The sequence below is a fragment of the Xenopus laevis genome, chromosome 5L (genome assembly GCF_017654675.1).
Source record: "Xenopus laevis strain J_2021 chromosome 5L, Xenopus_laevis_v10.1, whole genome shotgun sequence".
Lineage (NCBI taxonomy): Eukaryota > Metazoa > Chordata > Amphibia > Anura > Pipidae > Xenopus > Xenopus laevis.
The window spans coordinates 137,263,366-137,288,213 of NC_054379.1; positions in this window are offsets into that span (position 1 = coordinate 137,263,366).

Consider the following 24,848-nt stretch of genomic DNA (forward strand, 5'->3'; position numbering starts at 1 on the left):
AAGGGACGTAACTACGCTAATTCACTAACTTGCGGATTTTACTGAACATTATCTCTTGCACCAGACTTGCCTTCGCCATCTCAAACCTGGCGAAGTGCAATAGAGAAGATAGGGCTTGCTTCAAAAAAAGTTAAAACTTTTTCTAAGTCCCAAAAAACGCTGGCGTCTTTTACTTTTTTAAGGGTGATAGGCTAAAAAAGATAGTAATTTTTTTTGGGAGTACCCTCCTTCCCCCCTACATTTCCTAACATATGGCATTTAAAAGCTCATATAAAGGAGGAGGTTATGTTAGAAAATGAGGGGGCAGAAGTCGTATGGGTGGAGTTCTTCACCAATTGTAAAGAATCCAGCAAATTAATTGTAGGAGTATGCTATAGACCCCCTAATGTAAGTGAGGAGGAAGAGACAAAGCTCCTAATGCAAATAGAAAAGGCTGCTAGTTTAGGTAAAGTAATGATAATGGGGAATTTTAATTACCCAGATATTGACTGGAGCAACGGTATTATTATTATATTGTATTTATATAGCGCCAACATATTGCGTAGCACTGTAAAGTAAATGTGATTATACAACTACATCACATGAATTACATATATAGAATATATGGAGTAACAAACATCACAATCAATACAGGTACAAAGAGGTGAGGAAGGCCCTATGCATAGGCATACAGTCTAAAGGGAAGGGAGTAATACACAAGGTGTGGGAGTGGGCAAAATCGAAGTAAGTGGTTGAGAAATGTGGTACTGTATGTGGTGTTGCGTTTGGTAGTTAAGCAGAGTGAGGGTAGGCTTCTCGAAAGAAGTGCGTTTTCAGAGATTTTTTGAAAGCAGAAAGGTTGGGAGAAAGTCGGCCAGACCTTGGGAGAGCGTTCCAGAGGAGGGGTGCAGCCCTTCCAAAGTCTTGAATGCGAGCATGTGAGGAGGTAATGAGAGAAGAGTTGAGTAGCAGGTCAGTAGAGGAGCGTAGTAAGCGAGTGGGTGAGTATATAGAGATGAGTTCAGAGATGTAGGGTGGAGCAGAGTTGTGACGTGCTTTGAAAGTCAGTGTCATTAATTTGAATTTGATTCTGAAAGGTAACGGAAGCCAGTGCAGGGATTGACAGAATGGCGAGGCAGAGGAGGAGCGGTTGCTGAGGTGTATGAGCCTCGCAGCAGTGTTCATTATGGACTGGAGAGGTGACAGTCTCTGGAGGGGGAGGCCAATTAAAAGAGAGTTGCAGTAGTCTAGACGCGATATGATGAGAGAGTGAATAAGAATTTTGGCAGCGTCTTGGGTGATAAATGATCGTATTTTGGATATGTTCCTGCCTGGGGAGAGGGGGTGATAGTGGAATTGTTAACTATGATGGATACTTCGGGGATGCTACTGGTGTTAATTGGAGGAAAGAGAACCATTTCAGTTTTAGAGAGGTTTAATTTAAGGTAGCGTTGCGACATCCAGGTAGAGATAGCGGACAGGCAGGAGGAGACGCGAGTTAGGAGTTCTGGGTTGAGATCAGGAGATGAGAGATAGATCTGAGTATCGTCAGCATAGAGGTGGTAGTGGAAACCATATGAGTTTATTAATTTGCCAAGGGAGGAAGTATAGAGGGAGAATAGTAATGGTCCCAGGACAGAGCCTTGAGGAACTCCAACAGAAAGAGGTAGGGGAGAAGATGATACTCCATTGTAGGAGACACTGAAGGAACGATTGTGATGTAAGAAGAGAACCAGGACAGGGCTGTGTCACGAAGGCCAAGCGACTGGAGGGACTGGAGGAGGAGAGGGTGATCTACAGTGTCAAATGCGGCTGAGAGGTCAAGCAGTATTAGTAGTGAGAAATGATTGTTGGCTTTAGCGGTTAAAAGGTCATTAGTTAGTCGAGTCAGGGCAGTTTCCGTGGAGTGTTGTGGCTTAAAACCAGATTGTAGGGGGTCCAGCAGGTTATTGTCAGAGAGGAATGAGGTAAGTCGGTACTGCTAGATCAGTTAATGGGAACAAGTTTATAAACTTATTGCACAACAATTTTTTAGCACAGGTTGTTGAGGAGTCTACCAGAAAAAATGCTATTCTTGATTTAGTGATCTTAAATGACCCAGAACTTATAGCAAATGTGCAAGTCATTGAACTCCTGGGTAATAGTGACCATAATGTTATATCTTTTAATGTCTGGTGCAAAAAAATAAAAATATACTGGGGCAACAAAAACCATGAATTTTGGAAAAGCTAATTTTAGTGCCTTGAGGGCTGCCATTCAGAGCATTGATTGGGGCATTAGGCTACCAAATAGCCAATCACAGCCCATTTTTGGCACCCCCAGGAATTTTAGTCATGCTTGTGTTGCTCCCCAACTCTTTTTACATTTGAATGTGGCTCACAGGTATAAAAGGTTGGGGACCCCTGCCTTAAGGACTAAACGTAGAAGCTCTCAGAATCATCCTGTGTGGCTTAATACAGAAGTAAAGAAGTTAATGGGAAAGAAGAGAAAGGCATTTAAAAACTACAAATCTGTAGGGACAGAAGCTGCATTTAATGAATATAAACACTGTAATAAATGTTGTAAATCAGCAATCCGAAAGGCTAAGAAAAGAAATGAAGAGTTAATTGCGGTGGAGGTGAAAACTAACCCTAAAAAGTTTTTTAAATATATTAATAGTAAAAAGATGCAGGTTGAGAGTGTTGCTCCATTAAATAATGGTACCAGTATGGTTGTAACAGATACAGATAAGGCAAATGTGTTAAATCAGTTCTTTTTTTCAGTGTATACAATAGAGGAGTCTGGGTTCACAGGCTCACTTTATAACTGCACGAATGGTTCAGCTCAATCTAGTCAGTGGCTGACTCAGGATATGATTCAAAAAGCTTTAATACAAATTAATGTAAACAAGGCTCCAGGGCCTGATGGCATACACCCCCGGTTCTAAGAGAGCTTCGTTCAGTTTTAGACCAGCCCTTATTTCTGAGGGTACAGAGAAGGGCAACTAAGCTGGTAAAAGGTATTGAAAATCTTAGCCATGAGGAAACACTGGCCAAATTGGCGATGTTCACCCTGGAGAAGAGGCACTTAAGGGGTGATATGATGACTATGTATAAATATATAAGGGGATCATATAATAATCTCTCTAATGCTTTATTTACCAGTAGGTCTTTCCAGCTGACACAAGGTCACCCATTCCGATTGGAAGAAAAGAGGTTCCGCCTAAATTTTCGGAAGGGGTTTTTACAGTGAGAGCTGTGAAGATGTGGAATTCTCTCCCTGACTCAGTTGTACAGGCTAATACATTAGATAGCTTTAAGAAGGGGTTGGCTGATACATTAGATAGCTTTAAGAAGGGATTGGCTAATACATCAGATAGCTTTAAGAAGGGGTTGGCTGATACATTAGATAGCTTTAAGAAGGGGTTGGCTGATACATTAGATAGCTTTAAGAAGGGGTTGGCTGATACATTAGATAGCTTTAAGAAGGGGTTGGCTGATACATTAGATAGCTTTAAGAAGGGGTTGGCTGATACATTAGATAGCTTTAAGAAGGGGTTGGCTGATACATTAGATAGCTTTAAGAAGGGGTTGGCTGATACATTAGATAGTTTTAAGAACGGGTTGGCTGATACATTAGATAGCTTTAAGAAGGGGTTGGCTGATACATTAGATAGCTTTAAGAAGGGGTTGGCTGATACATTAGATAGCTTTAAGAAGGGGTTGGCTGATACATTAGATAGTTTTAAGAACGGGTTGGCTGATACATTAGATAGCTTTAAGAAGGGGTTGGCTGATACATTAGATAGCTTTAAGAAGGGGTTGGCTGATACATTAGATAGCTTTAAGAAGGGGTTGGCTGATACATTAGATAGCTTTAAAAAGGGGTTGGATGGCTTTTTAGCAAGTGAGGGAATACAGGGTTATGGGAGATAGCTCATAGTACAAATTAATCCAGGGACATAGTCCACTCCATTTTGGAGTCAGGAAGGGATTTTTCCCCCTCTGAGGCAAATTGGAGAGGCTTCAGATGGTTTTTTTTTTTGCCTTCCTCTGGATCAACTGGCAGATAGGTAGTTAATAAAAAAAAAAGGTAGAACTCGATGGACATGTGTCTTTTTCAACTTTACTTACTATGTTACTATGTTACCAAATCTATACAGTGGACACATCTATAGGGCAATATAACAACTATATTTTATGAAGCTTTCCCAGGCTTGTGTAGTGTAATGTATTTGCTGCAATATAAATGTCCATTGTTCTTTAACTTGCGCAGTATGCAAATTAGGCATTGCTATGTCCCATTTCGCTTTGTTTTGCTTCACTTTTACATGAAAAAAGTTGACAGAAAAAGACACCCATAGACCCCATTGTATGCTGTATGAAAAAAAGTTGCCTCAAATAAAAGTTGATGCATAAAAAATTGCTACAAAATATTGTCCATTGACATCAATTGTTTTCAGCATTTATGTGAATTTTTAAGTGAAACTAGACAATCACTCATCATTAATAATTAACTTTCTAACCAAAGGAATTACATGTTTGAACCAGTCATTTACAGTTTGCTTTGCTTATAAACCTGTTAAGTACTTATGACGTTCGCTGGACAGTCTGCATCTCCTCAATTTGCCTTTGTATGATCTGCTTTGCTGGTCCATAACATTCAGAAATTTTCTTTATTCTACTGACTAGGTATACTGTTTATTTTTTCCTCTACTGTTTACTAGGTTACTGATTCAAAATGTCCTTATCCAGTAATTATAGCCATATGTAGAACCTGCAACATGACAACATGAAGTATCCATCCACCTAATGCATGTGCTATTGATTGACTATAAATCTGGCTACCCAACTAATAGCCTCCGTTCATTTTGCAGGTTTGCATTAAGCCGGCCATACTTGGCCAGTCTCCTACTCTGTCTGACCAATTGGCCCATGGGCTGACAGAGTATGATATGGCCACATTTCTATTGGTCATATAGAGCCAGTTGTGTAACTATATACCATACAGCAGGGGACCACTAAGTCTTTGCCATATGTTAGTGCCCCTTCCCAAATGCTTTATGCCCACTGCAAACATGCGAGTGGGTGGGTGGCCAGGTGTGAAGGGTGGGTGCTGAGGAGGATATGAGTGCAAAAAGCATTTGAATGTAATACCTCTAATCAATGGTGCTGCAATGTGCAACATTTGTGTCTCCTTTCGAGTAACCACACGTGCAGCTGCTTTCATAAATGCCTGCCAAACAACCAGGCAGCTTTTCCCTTGCTCACATTAAGGGTAGCACTGGTAAAATCTCTTTTTCGTGTTCCAACTTTTGTAACTAGGCTTGCAGGCTCCTCGTTATCCTTTCTCTTGCTATTGCAGTCTTCAATAAATCCCACTGCTCTCCTTTTTTGTTCACTTTGCTTCTGAGAATAAGGGATGCTCAAGAGCCCTGTCTGTGGATTAATATTAGGCGTGGATGAAAGGTATCTAATTATTTATATAGCCCCAGCATGTTAAAAATAACTCACCTAAAATTATTTATCAAACAAGGATTAAAGAATAAAAGTACTATTGAAAGCCCCTGCTCACAAAATAATCATATCTGCTGTGCCTTTATATACTGTAAAACCCGGCTGTAAGTAGCTGTTTGTGTTAATTTTTCCTGTGCCCAGGCAGTTTTTAATGAGCACACTGTTCACTGTTGGAAAAGAAATAAAACCTCTCAGGCCATCTATTTTGCTTGCCTTGGTGGAGGATAATGTGAAATTTCTTTTAAGTCAATAATAGAAGAATGGAGAGGCATACATTTTCTTTTTAAAGCTCCTTTATTTGCAGATGGCTCATGGCAGCAACATGTGCATAATTTGCCTCAGCAAAAGCAAACAACAATGATATGAACACTCATATATAGGTAGTTAAATGAAAACAAAAACCCCACCCCAAGTTTTTAACTGATCTCCCCCCATACCTCCAACTGAACCACATAGGTATCTGCCTTTATTCCCTGGGCCCCTTTACAGTTGCTGTAACTGCAGAGTTGCGCAGTGGATATGGCGGCCACCATCATTGACTGAGTCCATTGCGGCTGCCATTTTGGGTCCATATTGGGTGGAAGCTGATTGGGTCCAGGCTTCCACTGTGCATGCTCCTGATTATTGATCAATGGTGGTGGGGCTCAAAGCACTTGAGTTTGTACTGCCCGAGAACATCTGATACTTACATATCAAATTAAACTGTGTATACATACCAACAGAGATGGGAAAATACAGCAGTGTGAGGGTACCCGGTGGTACACGGGGACACCCACCGAGCTCACTGTGGGGACACCTGCCACCACAGAACTGACGCCGGCATCTTTTTACTTTGGCGCGCCTCGTGACATCAAAACATTTGGCATGAAAATTCAAATAAATTAATTTAAGGTGCAATATACTTTTCCCAGTGGCCCAACGTAATGTAACATCCAGTATCAGAAACCCAGACCTAAATCCAAAGTCCCAGTCACGGCTCACTCTTGAGACCCATGGGGGTCTCGCTTCTGGAGCCAAACGCCGGGCGTGACCCACTCAGGGACAAAACATAATTTCACTAATTTCCTGGTTCACATGAGCTTATCTGTTTTCTTCCAGTCATGTGATTCTGGCTCAGTCGAATTTCCCAAAAAAGTTTGTAAAAAAGCAAACTACTGTAACAACTGTATAATGATTTGTTCTTAAAAGAAATTTGGAGCATATAAAATGATTATAGTATCCATGTATCCATATATTCTCATTCCAGGCTTTAACTCAATATATAAAGAGGATTAATATTATGTGGTTTATAACTTATTAGCAGGGGGGCGAGTTGAGGCTGTCGCCTCAGGCGGCAGCGCCCCACTAGGTACCAGGGGCAGCAAAAATGGTGCTCCTGGTAATTTAAGAGCGAATTTCTTTTGGAGGGGGGGCAGCAGCAACTGCTGCTGCCTCAGGTGGCGGAGGGGCCAGGATCACCCCTGCTTATTAGACATATTTTACAAAGACCCCTCCAGCAGAGCTTACAGTTTAAAGTCCCTATGATATCCACAGAGTCAGTTTCACCAGGAGCCAATCTCTACATATTATTTATTTTATACATTTAGCACATACATTTTGCTTTTAATGGGTTCTATTGAATTATTCATTAGTTCCCTGTTATTATAATACCTGTACATTATCTAATAGATTAGATATATATTTAAGTTCCACATATTTATTTTTCCATCCATTTTCAGAAAAGCAAGTTTACTTTTAGAAATAGGTATGTTCTCTGTTATGTAGTTTTTCCTTAATCACTGTTATTATATATTATGTATCTACTTACTTTGATGAATGTTAAAGCATTGGAATATGTTTAGCAAGTTCTGCAAAGAAGTGTGAAGTATTAAAATAAATTAATAAATCATCTGGATAGTTACAGTACCTTGTTTTCTTTTTCAGCATGTGCTGTTCTGACCTGATCTTGTTCCAGGGCTCAATACCTAGACTGAAAAGTTTTGATGCTAATATGAATTGAAGCCTTCTTTCTCAAAAGATTCCTTCCTATTCTGGGTTTTGCATATCTTCATCCATACATAAGATTTTAGACGATGGCATAATTAAACATCCCTTTGAACTTTGTACATTGTACATAGAACACAACAATAAGGCCAGGCTATGCTGTCAAATTAAAGTGGATCTGTCACCCTGACATAAAAACCTGTATAATAAAAGTCCTTTTCAAATTAAACAAGAAATCCAAATTCTTTTTTTATTAAAGCATTCATAGCTGTTGTAAACTCATTAAAAATCTCAGCTGTCAATCAAATATTGTCAGCCCCTCCACTATGCCTTAGGCAGACAATTACTTTCACTTTCCATTCAGCACTTCCTAGATGTCACTGCTCTCCACACATTTCCCCAGTTATCTTAACCATTTAATTGTGTATCCAGGGCATGGGGATGGACATCAGGTCCCCCATTCTGGTGCACAAACAAGATTCTGAGATGATGCAAGACTGCTTGCTATAATTATGAGTTCCCAGACTGATAGAAACAAGATTAAAATAATTTATAAAATGTAATTTTGCTTGACTAACATGATAAAATAGAAATAATATTTTTGGGTGACAGGTTTAAGCTCAGTTTATTTGCATTGTCCCAGATAAGCAGCTTCTGTTTATGATTTTTTTTAACTGATGCTTTATTATACTCACAGTTTGATATGGGTCGTTTCCAGGGACTAAACAAACCTTATCATAGTGTACCCTAACAAACAAGGCAAATCTTGCTTAAAGGAGTTGTTCAATTTTAAATTAACCTTTAGTATGATGTAGAGAGTGATATTCTGATGCAATTTGCAATTGGTTTTCATTTTTTTATTATTTGTGCTTTTTGAGTTATTTAGCTTTTTATTCATCTGCTCTCCAGTTTGTTTCAGCAATCTGGTTGCAGGGCCGTTCCTGCCAAAAAGCCGCCTCGTGTAATTTTAAGAGCCGAATTTCCGGTTTATAAACCGGAAATTTAGCTCTGCTAGTGCAGAAAGCACAGTACGCGCTCGCTGCTCTAGCGATGCAGCCCCCTTTGACCCCCTCCTATGCTAAACTTTTAAGCGCAGAGTGGGAGAGGGAGGCAGCATCGGGAATCTTCTGAGGAAGTGGCGAGACGCCACGAAACGCGTCAAGCATGGGGTATATCCAGAACAAGAAATCCAGCAGCACACTCAAATTGATGCAACAATCCGTAGTGTTTTATTAGCCCATATATGAACAGAGAAAAAAGGGTGAAGTTTCGTGCCCTGCTGGACCCTTTATCAAACCTAATGTGATTACTTTCACCAAACACTTATATACAACATCATGGGGGGTGTGGTCACAATCTCCTCCCCTTCCTCAGTGACAATGTTCATCTTTAAGTTACTAACTGATCTACAAAGAATACTGAGTGCTGACTGCGTAATGTGCACAAAGGTATGAGACCCAGTGCAATGTAAACCGTGACAGCGTCTCAGGTAATATAAGATCAGAATATGTTTATACAGTTATTTAATATTTGATTGTTCTAAGAAGACTGTTATGGACTCAATATACGGACTACAAATCACGAATGGTTAATACGTGAATGCACTAAATAGCAAGTCAATTAATGATGTCACTGAGGAAGGGGAGGAGATTGTGACTACAGGAGGGCCCTAACAAGGTCAGTATATCTGCCAATCCATCGTGCTGACTTCTAGAAAGGTGACCGTGATACTTGTTTCAAAGCAAAAAATATTTTTTAACGTGGTTGCTTCCCAAACTACCTTTTTGGAGAAATGAAACCCCCATCCCACTCCTGAATTAGTAAGTGGTATGGCAACACATACCGAAATTGGCAACTCCTATAAATTGTGACTTTAGCAACAATTTAAAACATATATTTTTAAAGGGATTATTCCCTTGATTACCTTTTTAGTGGTAATTAGACACTTTGCCTCTGACCCTTTTTAAACCAGGGATTCTTAACCTGTGGGTCCTGTTTAATATGGGCCACCATTATCCCAATGAATGCAGCAACAATTTCTCCTAACATACAAAATATTAACAGTTAACTACTACTGAAGGCATACACTCCAGGCGTCAATTCCTTGACGTCAAAAACAAATATATTATTGAAATAAAGTACACATCTTTTTTACTTTGGTAAGAGTGGTAAGTAGTAACGGGCGAATCTCTAACGTTTCACGGAAAATTTGTGAATTTCCCGCAAAATTTGCGAAGCGGCGGAAAATTTGTCCGTGAAATCGGAAATTTCACGGAAAACTCACGAAATTGAAACCATTTTCAAGAAAAAATCGAGCACTTCGAACGTTTTCACTAAAAAATCGAGCACTTTGAACGTTTTCACGAAAAATTGAGCAATTCGAACGTTTTCACGAAAAAATCGTGAAAATCGGAAATTGACGCCAGCGAATTTACGCGGGAGATTCACAATTTTTTTCACTGGCGGTGAAACGCGCAAATTCGGCGCAAATTCATGCCAGGCAAATTTATTTGTCCATCACTAGTGGTAAGATATAACCTTCCAAAATATATCACACAGAATGTAAAACTTGTTAAGAAAAAAAGAGTTCTTGATCCTATTTCAAAAGATTAGAGACATTATAAGAAATTACAAATCAAGTTATAAGAATGTATAGATTTTAGAAAGGAAAAAAAAATACTATGATGGAAACAAGTGTGATTACAGCAACTGAAGGGGTGGTTCATCTTTAAATTAACTATGTTAAGTATGTTTTAAAGTGATTAATTCTAAACAGTATTAGAATTAGTATTAGAATTATTTGTCTTCTTCTTCAGACTCTTTCAAATTGGGGGCACTGACTCTGCTCTGTAAGGCTACACATTTAGGGGGTTATTTTCTAAACCTTGAAGTTTTCTAGCTGGGCTTCTTGGGGTAAAAACAAAAATTTTTTTTTGAGATTTTTTATCCCCCGATGCTGCAAAAAGCCAGAATTCAAAAATCTCAGACCTGACAAGGTCATGTATATGTCAATGGGAGATGTCGCTATACCAATTTAAAGCGATTGGGGATTGCACTGGGTTTAGCCCAATAATTCAAAAAAATGTGTGGATTTCTGGCAGAAACCCCCAAAAAATCTAGCGATTTGGGAGAAAAGTCCAAAAAAAACTTACGTTTTGGGTTTTCGCTCAATTTTATTGAGTTTTTTCCTGATCCGATTTACTCAAGTTATTTTAATGATAAATAAGGCAAAATCATGGATGGGAGTTTGGTCAAGCTTTTTTATTGAAAAAATTAGATAAAATCAGATTTTAGCAAATAACCCCCTAATTGTTATTTCTACTTTCTATTACTTATCTCTATTCAGACTCTCTCCTATTAAAATTCCAGTCTCATATTTAAATCAATGAATGGTTGCTACCAACCAGATTGCTGGAGAGTGACTGAATAAAAAGCTAAATAACTCAAGAACCACAAGTAATAAAAAATTTAAACCAACTGCAAATTGTCTGAGAATGTTGCTCTCTACTTTATCCTAAAATTTAATTGAAATGTGAACAACTCCCTTTAAGATTACTTCTTTATTGTCCTATTTCTGAGGACCCTTGGGACTCTCAATGATCACTACCTTTCCAGGAATTCTATTATTTTACATGCCGGATTCCCTGAAAAAAATAGCAGAAACAGAGAACATGAGTTGTACCAGAGACTGGTTTAAAGCAAACCAGAGGAAACAAGATAACAGCCAAATAATGACACTGGTAATTAATCATTGCCTTTAATAAATAATAACTTGCTTTGCTGTTGCTATGGTTTGTCTGATAATAAAAGCTGAGTTTGTATTCTGAACCCTTCATGGAAATGTACAGGCTTAATATTTTATAATGCCTCTGTTTCTTTACTGTTCTTCTCCAGGTGCTTCTCAAAGCCTTGTAAGAGGCAATGAAATGTGAGATTAAAAGCAAAATGTCTTGCCTAGACTGTGATGGAATAAAGTTGGGGAGGCACATTTATCAAGGGTCGAATTCTAAATTCATAAACACGAAATTCGACCAATTGAAATTTATTATTAAAATCAAATTTTCTCAGCTCGGTCGAATGTAATCGACGAGAAAACTTGAATAAAATTAGATTTGAATTACAAAAACTCGAATTGAATTAAAAAAACTCGATTCGATTTTTTCTCTGAAAAAAACTCAAATGTTTGGAAGGCTGCAAACATCACCGTACCTGGACCTCGCCATTGAATTATTCAGCAATTCGGCAGGTTTAAAGGGATACTGTCATGGGAAAAAAATTTTTTTTCAAAATGAATCAGTTAATAGTGCTGCTCCAGCAGAATTCTGCACTGAAATCCATTTCTCAAAAGAGCAAACAGATTTTTTTATATTCAATTTTGAAATCTGACATGGGGCTAGACATATTGCCAATTTCCCAGCTGCCCCAAGTTATGTGACCTGTGCTGTGATAAACTTTAATCACTCTTTACTGCTGTACTGCAAGTTAGAGTGATATCAACCCCCTCCCTTTTCCCCCCCAGCAGCCAAACAAAAGAACTATGGGAAGGTAACCAGATAACAGCTCCCTAACACAAGATAACAGCTGCCTGGTAGATCTAAGAACAACACTCAATAGTAAAAACCAATGTCCCACTGAGACACATTCAGTTACATTGAGATGGAAAAACAGCAGCCTGCCAGAAAGCATTTCTCTCCTAAAGTGCAGGCACAAGTCACATGACCTGGGGCAGCTGGGAAATTGACAAAATGTCTAGCCCCATGTCAGATTTCAAAATTAAATATAAAAAAATCTGTTTGCTCTTTTGAGAAATGGATTTCAGTGCAGAATTCTACTGGAACAGCACTATTAACTGGTTCATTTTGAAAAAATTTTTTTTTCCCATGACAGTATCCCTTTAAGGTGGCGAATAGTCGAATTTGAGTTCTTAAAGGGCCAGAGTATGATAAATCTCAAGATTCAAATTCAAATTAAAACTCGAATTGAGTTTGGATAACTCATAATTCAAATTTGAGTTTTGACCAAAAAGAAAATTCGAAAATTTTAATTTTTACTTCGACTCTTAATAAATCTGCCCCTAAATGTCAGCATGGGGACCTGAGGAACATAGGGAACATAGGAAAGATGTTACTGGAGAAGTGCTGTCACTCTTTCAGAAAGGATTGTCATGTGTTTCTAAATGACTATTATTTCCCATGCACATTAATGTGATGTACAGTATCAGTGCATCATACACTCTCCAGCCAGAGGGCTCTATGGGGAGCATATCTTGCTAGTTTCCTTGGACTGTTGCATATTTTCTTTTACATTTTTTTTCTTTTTGAATGATCCTGCAAAACAGACTGAACATATAGAAAGCTGTAACTTTTCATCCATTTCTCTGTCCTGCTCCCTAACTTGTAACAAAGCTCATGTCCTTCCACTTCCATCTTTAAAGTCGATTTTATTCAATTCCTCCATTTAAAAAATAATACTCTGAATAGGAGAATCATAATGCTCAGCAAGTGCGGGGAGTAGCTGATGTTACACTCCTCATGGCAGTCTTGTCCATTGAGACAATACTAAAACCTACATGCTAATTATTATGCAGAGCAATAATATTCTTATTTATGACCACCATAATATTTCTTGTAAACTATTGATGCCACAAATGGATGCCATTATCAACAAAACCTTGCTGTACATATACATTGTCCAATAATGTGGCTTTGGAAGCCTAGGTAGACCTGTTTGTATACCTGGCATGTCAAACTTGGTTAAAATTGACCGAAATGCTGGCGTTAAATATAACACCTCCACTGAATGTCTGCTATGTGACCCCCCTGAATGAGGTCACTTTTTGATATGCCTCAGAGACAAGAAGGGAATGATAATTGATATTATAGATATAATATCTGTTATAAAGAATCCTGTTATCCAGAAAGTTCCAAATTATGGGAGCCCATCTCCCATAGACCCCATTTTAATTAAATAATTGGGGGAAAAACAATCACATTGGGTTTAATTAATGATTAAATAATTTTTTAGTAGGCATGTTTAAATTCCAGATTATGGAAAAATCCCTTATCTGGAAAACCCCAGGTCCCAAGCATTCTGGATGACAGGTCCTATACCTGTACCTGTAAAGCCTTGATACCTACTAGTAAGCAAAGAGAAGAATGGCTCACAATACTAACAATTGAATTTAGTTTTTTTGTTTCCTTATTTTTTTTAAAAGCTCTACAAATGTGAGATTTATTAAGTGTCAAAACCATGAAAACCTCTAATACAAACCTTTGCCAGATAAAAGTTGTTGAGGTCCTGTAGAAGTTAGTGAAAGCTGCTCTGATCCTATTGGACCATTTTAAATCAATTCGGTCTTATAGAGGGTTTCTGATTTTTCTCTAAGAATTACCTGAAAAAACTAGAAAGTTTTTAGAGGTATTTGTGGTTTTTTTTCATATCATTCAGTGCAATTTTCCATGACATCCATGGTTCTTAAGAAAGTGAGTTCAAAAACCTATTTGCTATTTGGTTTTAACAGTAACAACTGGCAGTGCAGAGAACAGCAAAAAATAATGCTTTAAATTACATTTGCAAATAAGTTTAACAAATGAAAATACTGTATGTAATATAAATAGTGAATAAAGTACCCCCTCTTGTAAAATAGAAGGATATTATAAGTTACCAAGGAGTTTCATGACCATATAAAAGTACGAGGCCAAGTGTTTTTATACAGGTCATGGAACTCCGAGGTAACTTCTAATATCCTCATGTTTTACAACTGGGGGTACTTTATTTATTATAATACACAAGTTTCAGTGAGTCATGTGACAGAAATGACATCAGAACTCACCGTTTATAACTGATGACATTAGAACTCACCGTTTATAAGGATATAATTTACAGGATATTCATGGCTTTTGTGTATTATATTGTGATACAGTGCTTGGAAAACATGTGTGAGAAAGACAACTCACCCTGGTGGTCCAGTGGTGCGGCAAGGACGCCTGCTGCGCTGCTCCTCTTTGGCTGCCATTGCGGCTACTTAGGGCGCGCGCCTGTGTCTTGTTTGTAACATTGACGTGGGCGCGCCCTTTAAATATCAAAAGGGTATTTAAAGGGATCCCATTCATTCACTCATTGCCCCTGATAGGTTTATCCTGGTGGTGTTAAGCTTTGAGCTATCTGTTCCTGATTCTGATCTGTATCCTGTTTTAACCCCTGTCTGGCTATTGACTATTCTGAACTCTTGTATCCTGACCCTTGCCTGAATATCGACTACCTCTTCTGCCTCATCCTTCTGATTGACTACCTGCTTTTGACCCTTGCCTGTCTGACTACGTTTACTCTCTGCCTGCCTCGACTAGGCCTGATCTGACTACGATTCTGTCTTAACGCCTTGTACTGCAACCTTCTGCCCAAAGACTTTTGCTTTACAGTTGTGCCCCTTTGTTTGTCCAGAACCCTTTGTCTTGCACCTCTCGTTATAAGACCTGGCGGCATCTGAGTAGATGAGGGCTCCTCCCGAGGACAAAGGCGGCTGCTACAGGCAGAAGCACGAGCCGAGACCAGGGTGCTTGGCATCGGTTCTGGGTTTAGGGTGCCAACCGTTACAACATGTCTGTGTGGCTTAGAAATGTACAGAGATGGGGATTTAGAATGGGGATTTATGATCTGGGTTGAAGAAGTTTATTGGAGGAACAAATTAACTTTCTCTTGGTGAGTTGACCTTTCCCCTGATTCCCCAGGACACCACAATCTCTCCACCTCAAATTGCTACAGTCTCTATCATAAAGTTGCTTTCTGTACCCCTTCCCAGTTTATTTGAAAATCATTAAAATATTAAAAATATATATTTTATTCCATTAAGTAAAATTGTATTTGGGCTAGACAACTGTATACTTAAAGGGGTATTAAAAAAGTTAGGGGCAGATTTATCAAAGGTCGAGGTGAATTTTCGAATTAAACAAATTTGAATTTCGAGCTATTTTTTGTGTACTTCGACTAGGGAATAGTCCAAATTGGATTCGAATTTGAAAAAAATTCAAAAATCAGAATATTGAAATTTATCATGTACTGTCTCTTTAAAAATATGCTTCGACCATTGGTCATCTAAAACCTGGCGAATTGCTGTTTTAGCCTATGGGTGTCCTCCTATAACCTATTTGGAGGACTTTGAAAAAAATCAAAGTTTTTTTTGGGAAAAACTTCAAATCTAATCCGATCGAATGCGATATTCCTTCAATTCGTACAATTCGAATTCGGCCGAATACGGATCGAATACTCGATCAAAAACAGACCTATTCGACCAAGAAAAAAACTTTGACTTAATTTCAGTTGGTCTTTTTGAATAACAAATTTCAAAGTTTTTTCAATTTGAAATTCGACCCTTGATAAATATGCCTCTAAGTATGTTATGGAATGGCTAATTCCAAGTAAAATTTCAATTAGCTCTCAAATGGGGGTCCTATTCATATTCCGGTCTCTTATTCAAATCAATGCATGGTTGCTAGGGTATTTTGGACCCTAGCAACCAGAATGCTGAGATTGCAAATTGGAGATCTGCTGAATAAAAAGCTAAATAACTCAAAAACCACAAATAATAGAAAATAAAAACCAATAGCAAATAGCGAACAACCAGTTTAATGTATGCTTTTTGAAAATAGTATAACTCTAGTACAAAGAATCAATGCTTGATGTTCAAAGTGATTTACTCAATACAAATACTTTAAGAATCAATGCTTGATGTTCAAAGTGATTTACTCAATACAAATACTTTAATTTTAGAATACTTTTTTTTATCATTTCATTCATAACATCTTTTCCCTTTGCATTACTTTCTCGGGGGGGGGGGTCAACATATGATTGATACATGGATATATGTATCTAGATTTTCCTTATTCTATTTCTCCCGTATTGATTTTTTTTCCCAGTGGTCCCTTATCCTCAGCAGGCTTATCCGATAAGATACTGTTATTATTTTCATTTATCTCCCCAGACTGCAAACGCATACGTTTACACATATAGAATTTTGATTTTACCATGCTTCTTATAGCCCTAACATATTGTCATAAATTGTTTGATCTGCTGTATGAGCTGTGAATATTGATTGCACAAAGAAGAATATTTAATTATACGTATTTTAAGTTAGATTGTAAATGTCAGCTTCACTGTTATATTTGTGTAATACGAAGGAGTTATTTATTTATTGGTGCTGTTTTATTTATTTATTTTTCCCAAACCCAAATGGTTTCTAAAGGGAATATGAATATGCTTCCTACATTTTTGCTGGTCGTTTAATAAGTAAAAAATATTCCGCATCAGGGGCATGAACATATGAAATCCTTCCATTAATCTATATATATATCTATATCTATATCTATATATATATATATATATATATATATATATATATATATATATATATATATATATATATAGATACAGAATATATATGTGTATATATATATATATATCCAATCAAGAAAAACCAGCACCAAGGGTCTTTAAATACGAAAATAGTTGTATTTAAAACATATGTATCACCAACGTTTCGTTCCCTGTTGAGAAAGGTCCCAACAGGGACCAAAACGTCGGTGATACATATGTTTTGAATACAACTATTTTCATATTTAAATGCCCTTGGTGCTAGTTTTTCTTGATTGGATTATACACTAATTACATCCGTGCACAGGGGCAGCCATAACATGGCTTATCTGATATGAGGTGCCGTCTGTCACGAAAATATATATATATATATATCTATATATATATATATATATATATATATATATATATATATATATATATATATATATATATATATATATATATATATATATATATATACACCCAGACCTATCCATATACAGGTATTGGAAAGATGGAAAGATCCATATTTCGGAAAGGCCATTTCCCATAGACTCCGTTTTCTCCAAATTTTTAAAATTGATTCCCTTTTTTTTCTGTAATAATAAAACAGTATTATTATTAAAATGTATTTTTGTATTTTTAGAGCGCCAACATATTGCATAGTGCTGTGCCTTTTACTTCACCCAAACTAAGATATAGTTAATCCTTATTGGAAGCAAAACCAGTCTATTGGGTTTATTTAATGATTAAACGATTTTCTAGTAGACGTAAGGTATGAAAATACAAGTTACAGAAAGATCTGTTATCCGTAAAAACACAGGCACGAACATTCTGGATTACAGGTCCCCTACCTACAAGTACAAGAGGTCCTCTGCACTCAACCCATTATCAATACTGTATATTTAGACCAGGGGTCAGCAACCTTTACTAACAAAAGAGCCATTTTGCCCCCTCTTCCACTAAAGAAAAATATTCTGGAGCCGCAAAACATAACACAGCTTATAAACTTTTAAAAGTTTTAACCTTTTTTTAATTAAAACAGAAGTGCAGTGTGTATGTGTAGGCCTACTTTGAAATAAATTAAACACTGAATAGCCCTATTAAATGCTAGTGTTCTCATCTGTTTAATGTGACTTCTGTTTCTGAAACTCCATGCTGATCTTTCCTCTCTTGTCTTGAGTGTGTGGCTGCAGTTCGGACCATGATGAATCATCTTGCTGCGGCTTGGTCTTGCCTGTCACACCTGGGACATCTATACAGCTCTCGCACCTGCTGGCGGCTTCCTGAGTGTGGGACCATGGTAAGCCAACAGTTAGCTTACCGCAGTTGCACACTCAAGAAGCCGCCAGCAGGTGCGAGAGCTGTATAGACGACATGACAGGCAAAGCCACAAGACCGAGCCACAGCAAGCAGGATGAAGAGCCGCATGAGGCTCCCGAGCCGCGGGTTGCCTACCCCTGATTTAGACATTGTGTGCCTTAAGCTACTGAAAAATGCCTTACCCTTTAAACAAAACAGGGATTGTTTGTCCACATATTGCAATATATTTAAGCTGGCCAACTACGTCAAAGTCATCCCATATCTGGCCAGTCCTATGCTCAATTTTCATCTGATTCAGTAAGAATTCTATTGCTTCATTATACATTTTACACAGGGACTCCGTTTTACCTGCAAATTACTTGATGCCAACAAGTACATTATATAAAGTGAGATGCAGTGCGGAATGAGACCCCAAGCACAAAATCCAGTAAAATCCAGTGGCTTCTTATTTCCTAAGCACCTTACATAGCAACAGGCCTGGCAGCTCAAATACATTATATCCTTCTTTTAATCTAATCTTTACTTTTACACTATATACACTTATACACATTCTGCTCTCCTTCACCCACTTCTCTATATTTAACTTTATTCCCCTCTTCGTGTGTTCATCAGACGTTCTTCCCATTTATGCTCCCATGTATCTTAAATTACATTTTTCTAACCTGAAAGCAGCCCCCCTAACATTGTGGAAAACGGCCATATCTTTGTGAATCACAAGCAATTATTATTATCACTTTATCACGTATTTATCAAGTGCCAAAATATTGAAACACATTGAAAGATACAGATTACATACAAACCAGTAAAGAATCGATACAAGAGTTACAGAGGTTCCTGCCCAAAATATCTGAAAATCAAAAAGTGAATTACAGAAATATAAACAAATGGCAACCAGATAAAGTTGTTCCAGATAAAGTGGAGTGGAAGGGTAGCCCAGAGTATGTCACCACTCCTTTGGCATTTACTGCTGACATTGTGAAACATCACCAAGCAAGGCTTATACTGACAGAAAACGTGGTGCCAGAGAAGTACACTTTCAGCCTGGATCTTTAGTAGGGATGTAGCGAACTGTTCGCCGGCGAACTAGTTCGCGCGAACTTCGACTGTTCGCGTCCGCCGCAAGTTCGCGAACGTCGCGCGACGTTCGCCAATAGGCGTTCGCGTCAAAATCGTTCGACCATTCGACCATTCGATCGCTAAAATCGAACGATTTTCGTTCGATTCGAACGAAAATCGTTCGATCGAACGATTAAAATCCTTCGATCGTTCGAATCGAACGATTTTCGGATGTTCGAAGTTCGCGAACAGTTCGCGAACTGTTCGCATTTTTTGCCGGTGTTCGCGAACGGCGTTCGCGAACACATACTCGGCGGTTCGCTACATCCCTAATCTTTAGTCAGAATTAAGAAACCAGGAATACTGAAACAAGGACAATCTAAATTTACTACACCACTTGAAGTGAGACGCCATCGAGGACCATACACACATGGACGCATTAAAAAGTGAAAGTAAAAAGTTACTGTTGTTTAATGGCTGCATGAGTCCGCTAATAAAGCACTGTTATACTCTACTCATCCTCAGCTACTCAAAACATACCAAGATCCACAATAAAAAACATTATATTGCTGAAAATGTGACACTTATCTCCTATTAGACTATTTTTGCATCTATTTCTGACTTGATATAATAGTCCATGTAAAGCAATACACAATCTGCAAAAAATAAAATACAACACACAGAGAAGAAATTAAAAACAGTGAATTAAAATTCTCACTGAAAAACGTTTACTGTTTATCTAAACATGGAGAGCAAATCAAATTCCTGATTAAGGCCATGGGGTTGGAGAGTTTTAATACAGCATATCCACATTGCTTCTTTTTTTAAAAGTTCCTTTACCCTATCATCACCGATGTGAAGCTTCAGGACACTATCAATCACATGAAATTTCAATTGTTGAACCCCATGGCCTTTTTTTGGCAAAATGAGAGGACACAGCCTGATCCATCTTTCTAAGCTTGATCGCTGACTTGTGTTCATGGATCCTTTCCTTAACTGTTCAGGTAGTCTGTTCCACATATGGTTGCCCACAGGGACATTTGATGGTATACACCACAAAGGTAGATATACAGGTATAGTACCCCTTGATCTTAACTGGGGTACCCTTACATGGACGATTCACAGTGTCTTCTTTTAATCAATTAGAGCAATGCCTGAAAGACAGACAAGGCAAGAATCCATTCATTCTTGGGCAAAGCAATAGCTGCTTCATGGAATGACTTCCCCAAATTGGATCTAATCAACATTGACCCTATAGTTTTATTTATTTTATATGACATCAAGTGGGGGTTTTTGGGCATCCCACCCTTGAGTAATCCCCAGTGTTTCCGTATAATTTTAGCAATTTCTCTACACAAAGTAGTATATTTTGAGAAAAAGGGAATCCGTCTCACCTTCTCTTTTGGTGAACATGCAAAATCCCTGTTACCTTGCTCAACTACAGACTGTTGTTTTTTCAAAAGGGATACCAGATACCCTCTTTGCATAAATTTACCCTCTATTTCATCTAGTAGCTCAGATAACCTGGTGTCATCTGACTATCCTTTTCACCCTCACAAACTGAGACATAGGCAGGAATTTCCTTTTCTGTAAAGGGTGAAAAGAATCATAATGCAATAAAGTGTTCTTATCCGTTGATTTCACAAACAAACCAGTTGTCAGTTGTTCTCCCTGTTTCATCACTATGGTATCAAAATATGCAACGTGACAATCAGCATGCAGGGTAAATTTAATATGGAATAATGCTGTATTTATAAATTCATGAAAGATTTGTAGGGTCCCCTGTGTCCAGGTCCATATTGCGAACATCATCAATGAAGAGTAACCACACCAAACAATGCTGTTGGAATCCCTGGTTTGTGTATACCAATCTATTCTCACAATTATTCATAAATTATTCATAGGAGGTGGCCGCATTGTACCCCATTTATGTCCCCCGAATTTGCATATAGAAATGATCCTGGAATAATAAAACCAGTTTCGCAGTACAAATTCGAAACACTGCAAGACAAAATTCTTTTGGGAGCCATCCAAAGTCTCATCCCATTCAAGCTTAACGTGGACAGCCTTAACCCCCCCCATCATGTGAGATGTAGAGGCTCTCCACGTCAAACGTGACCAATATGGCATGTTGAGGAATGAACTTCAAACTTTTTAATTTATCCAAGAAATCATTTGGGTCTTTCAAATAAGACCTGTGTTCCTAAACATACCCTCTGATAACATAGTTCTTAAAAATGGATAAAGGGTAAAGTACATAGTCTATACAGGATATTATTGGATGCCCCGGTGGACAGTCCAGTCGTTGGCAGTGTATAGAAACTGGGAGTAACTGGAGGGGGCTGTCGTAAAAATTGTGCTAATGTAACATCAATTACACCTAATTGCAATGCTTCCTGTAATATAGTTAACTTCCTTTGTTTGGAAAAAAGGGGATTACTATCCACCTGACGATAGGTATTGGTATCACTGAGCTGCTGCATAATTTCATTTACATAGGATACTTTTGGGGGAATGTAATTAAAGTCGGTAACAGAAAAAATATTCGCAATGCGAAAAGTTATGCCTTTGTGCGAACAAATTTTACTTTGCGCAAATTTAATATAACTTTTGTGAACCCGGAAACTGACAGTGGAAGAAGGTTTTGCGAATTTGCCAGTGCACAGTGAATGTAATAAAACTTCTTACTGAAAAAGTTGGTATGTTTGCTCCAAAAGATTACAACTAGGGATGTAGCGAACGGCGGAAAAAATGTTCGCGAACATATTCGCGAACTTGCGACAAAACATGCGAATAGTTCGCGAACGTCGCGAACCCCATAGACTTCAATGGGAAGGCGAATTTTAAAAGCTAGAAAAGACATTTCTGGCCAGAAAAATGATTTTAAAGTTGTTTAAAGGGTGCAACGACCTGGACAGTGGCATGCCAGAGGGGGATCAAGGGCAAAAATGTATCTGAAAAATCCATTGTTGACACAGCGCTGCGTTTTGTGCTGTAAAGGGCAGAAATCACACTACGTCACTCAGGTGATGTTTCTGGACACGGAATGTGAAAAAGCTCACACAGCTAGGTGGCACTTGGTTAAAGACTGGGCAAATAATGCCTGCAAGGTCAACGTATACACTACAGCCGTTGGATACGGAATATATTATTGCTGCTTGAAAAACGTCACTCGGGTGGTGTTTCTGGAGACGGTATTATTATTGATATTTAGACAGCTAGGTGGCAGTTGTTTGAAGAACAGATGCAGATGAGAGATCAGCAGCAGGACAGACAGCTGCCCACAGCAGCTACATACAGAGCACTGCAGTAGAAGGTAGATTACTAGCCAGCAAAGCTACCTAACCTAAAATGTCCCTCAAATCCCTGCAGAGTTCTGTCCCTACAATACAGAGCAGTATCAAGTAGATTACTAGCCAGCAAAGTTACTATCAACTGTCCCTCAAATCACTAACAGCTCTCTCCCTACACTAGCTCTTCCAAGCACACACAGGCAGAATGAAAAAACGCTGCAAGGCTTCAGTTTATATATGGAAGGGGAGTGGTCCAGGGGGTGTGGGGGTGGTCCAGGAGGGAGAGCTTCCTGATTGGCTGCCATGTATCTGCTGGTCTGGGGTGAGAGGGCAAAAATAAGCGCCAGCTAAGGCGAACCCAAATTGGCGAACGTCGCGCGACGTTCGCGAACATTCGCCGAACGCGAATAGTCGATGTTCGCGCGAATTAGTTCGCGGGCGAACAGTCCGCGACATCCCTAATTACAACACCTTCATGCACTTCTTAAAATACACATTTCATTGTATATTGTTCTTGGGCTGCAGGATGTGTTGCTGATGTAGTACTGTATGATGATGGTGTTTCACAGTATCATGTGCTGGAGATTACATGGATAGTGTACACTTTTGCACCCTAACATAGGGAATTCCTGACTCTCTCCCCAGGAAATGTTCTGTCTGGAAGATGCTTTTACTTCAGTGCTTTATGGATACATATAAATTATATTTTTCCCCCCAAGATGCCTTTTTTAAGAGTCCCTCTATAAAAGTTGATATATGACTGCTCTCTATAAGATACGATGCTAAAGTGCTTATGAGCAATCAAATGCATGATGTAGTTGAGTGTATTGGTTTACGTGCAACTATGTTGTGTGCAGAATAATTACAATTAGTCTCACAATGAGTACTTGCACTGATGCATAGAATTCAATACGTACAAATGTAGCAAATAAAACTACACATTTGTGGGGGTTTTTTCTTCGACCATCATATTACATATTGTCAAAAAAGTGATCCCACCAAAACAAACCAAATAAAAAGGATCACATTCATCTGTGATTTACGCAAATAACAACAATCCATCTTCTGGTATGGTATGATTATATCTTTTCCTGTGAATGACTTTCATGGGCAAAATTTAGGGGTCTTTTTTGATTGTCATGTGTCTTATTTATAGAGATGGACGAATAAATTCGGCAGTCATGGATTTGCATCAAAAAGTCGCCTGGAAAAACATACAAATTGTTGCACGTCAAAATTATTTGGATGTCCATTGACGGATGAATAAAGTATCAGAATTCACTGGGAATTTCCGCAAAATTTTGGACGGGCGTCCGAAAAGTCGCTTGCATCAAAGCAGTTTTTTTGGACTCCCATTGACTTTAACGGCAGTGTCAAAATTGAAGCGAGCGTCAGAATTGACATGGGTGTCAAAATTCGCGTTTCACTAATTTTTCGTCTTTTTTTGCGAAGCAAAACTGGCCACATTCGGCAATCACTACCATTGACTTTAATGCATTTGGACAAAATAGTCACTCCTATATAAATTGTCGCTCACATCAAATTGACTTCAAAGTGAAATTTGCAAAATGCTTATTTATTTGTCAGTCTCATCAATGCACAACCCAAGTTCGCATTTTAATAATAAATCTTTTACTATTCGTACATTGACTAGTGATGGGCGAATAAATTTGCCAGGCGCGAACTTTCTGATAATTTCCGAGGTTCGACCCTGCAAATAAATTTGTGAGACAACCGCGAAAATCCGCCGGTGTCACAAAATTTTGGACACGCGACACCCGCATCAAAACCGCTCACCGTCAGAATCGACACAGGCGTCAAAATTCACATTTCACAAATTTTTCGTAAGCAAAAGGGAAAAAATTCGGCAATCATTACCATTGACTTTAATGCATTTGGACAGAATAGTCGGATGTATATAAATTGTCGCTTACGTCAAATTGACTTTAATGTAGGGATGCACCAAATCCACTATTTTGGATTCGGCCGAACCCCCGAATACTTCTCAAAAGATTTGGCCGAATACCGAACCGAATCCGAACCCTAATTTGCATATGCGTATGCAAATTAAGGGTGGGAAGGGGAAAGCATTTTTTACTTCCTTGTTTTGTATCAAAAAGTCATGCGATTTCCCTCCCCACCCCTAATTTGAATATGCAAATTAGGTTTCGGGTTCGGCTGGGCAGAAGGATTCGGCCGAATCTGAATCCTGCTTAAAAAGGCCAAATCCTGGCCTTATCACGAACCGAATCCTGGATTCAGTTCAACCCTACTTAAATGCGTTTAGTGAAAATTTGCGAAATGCTTATTTATTTATCACTCATCAATGCACAACCCAAGCTTGCATTTTAATCATAAATCTTTTACTATT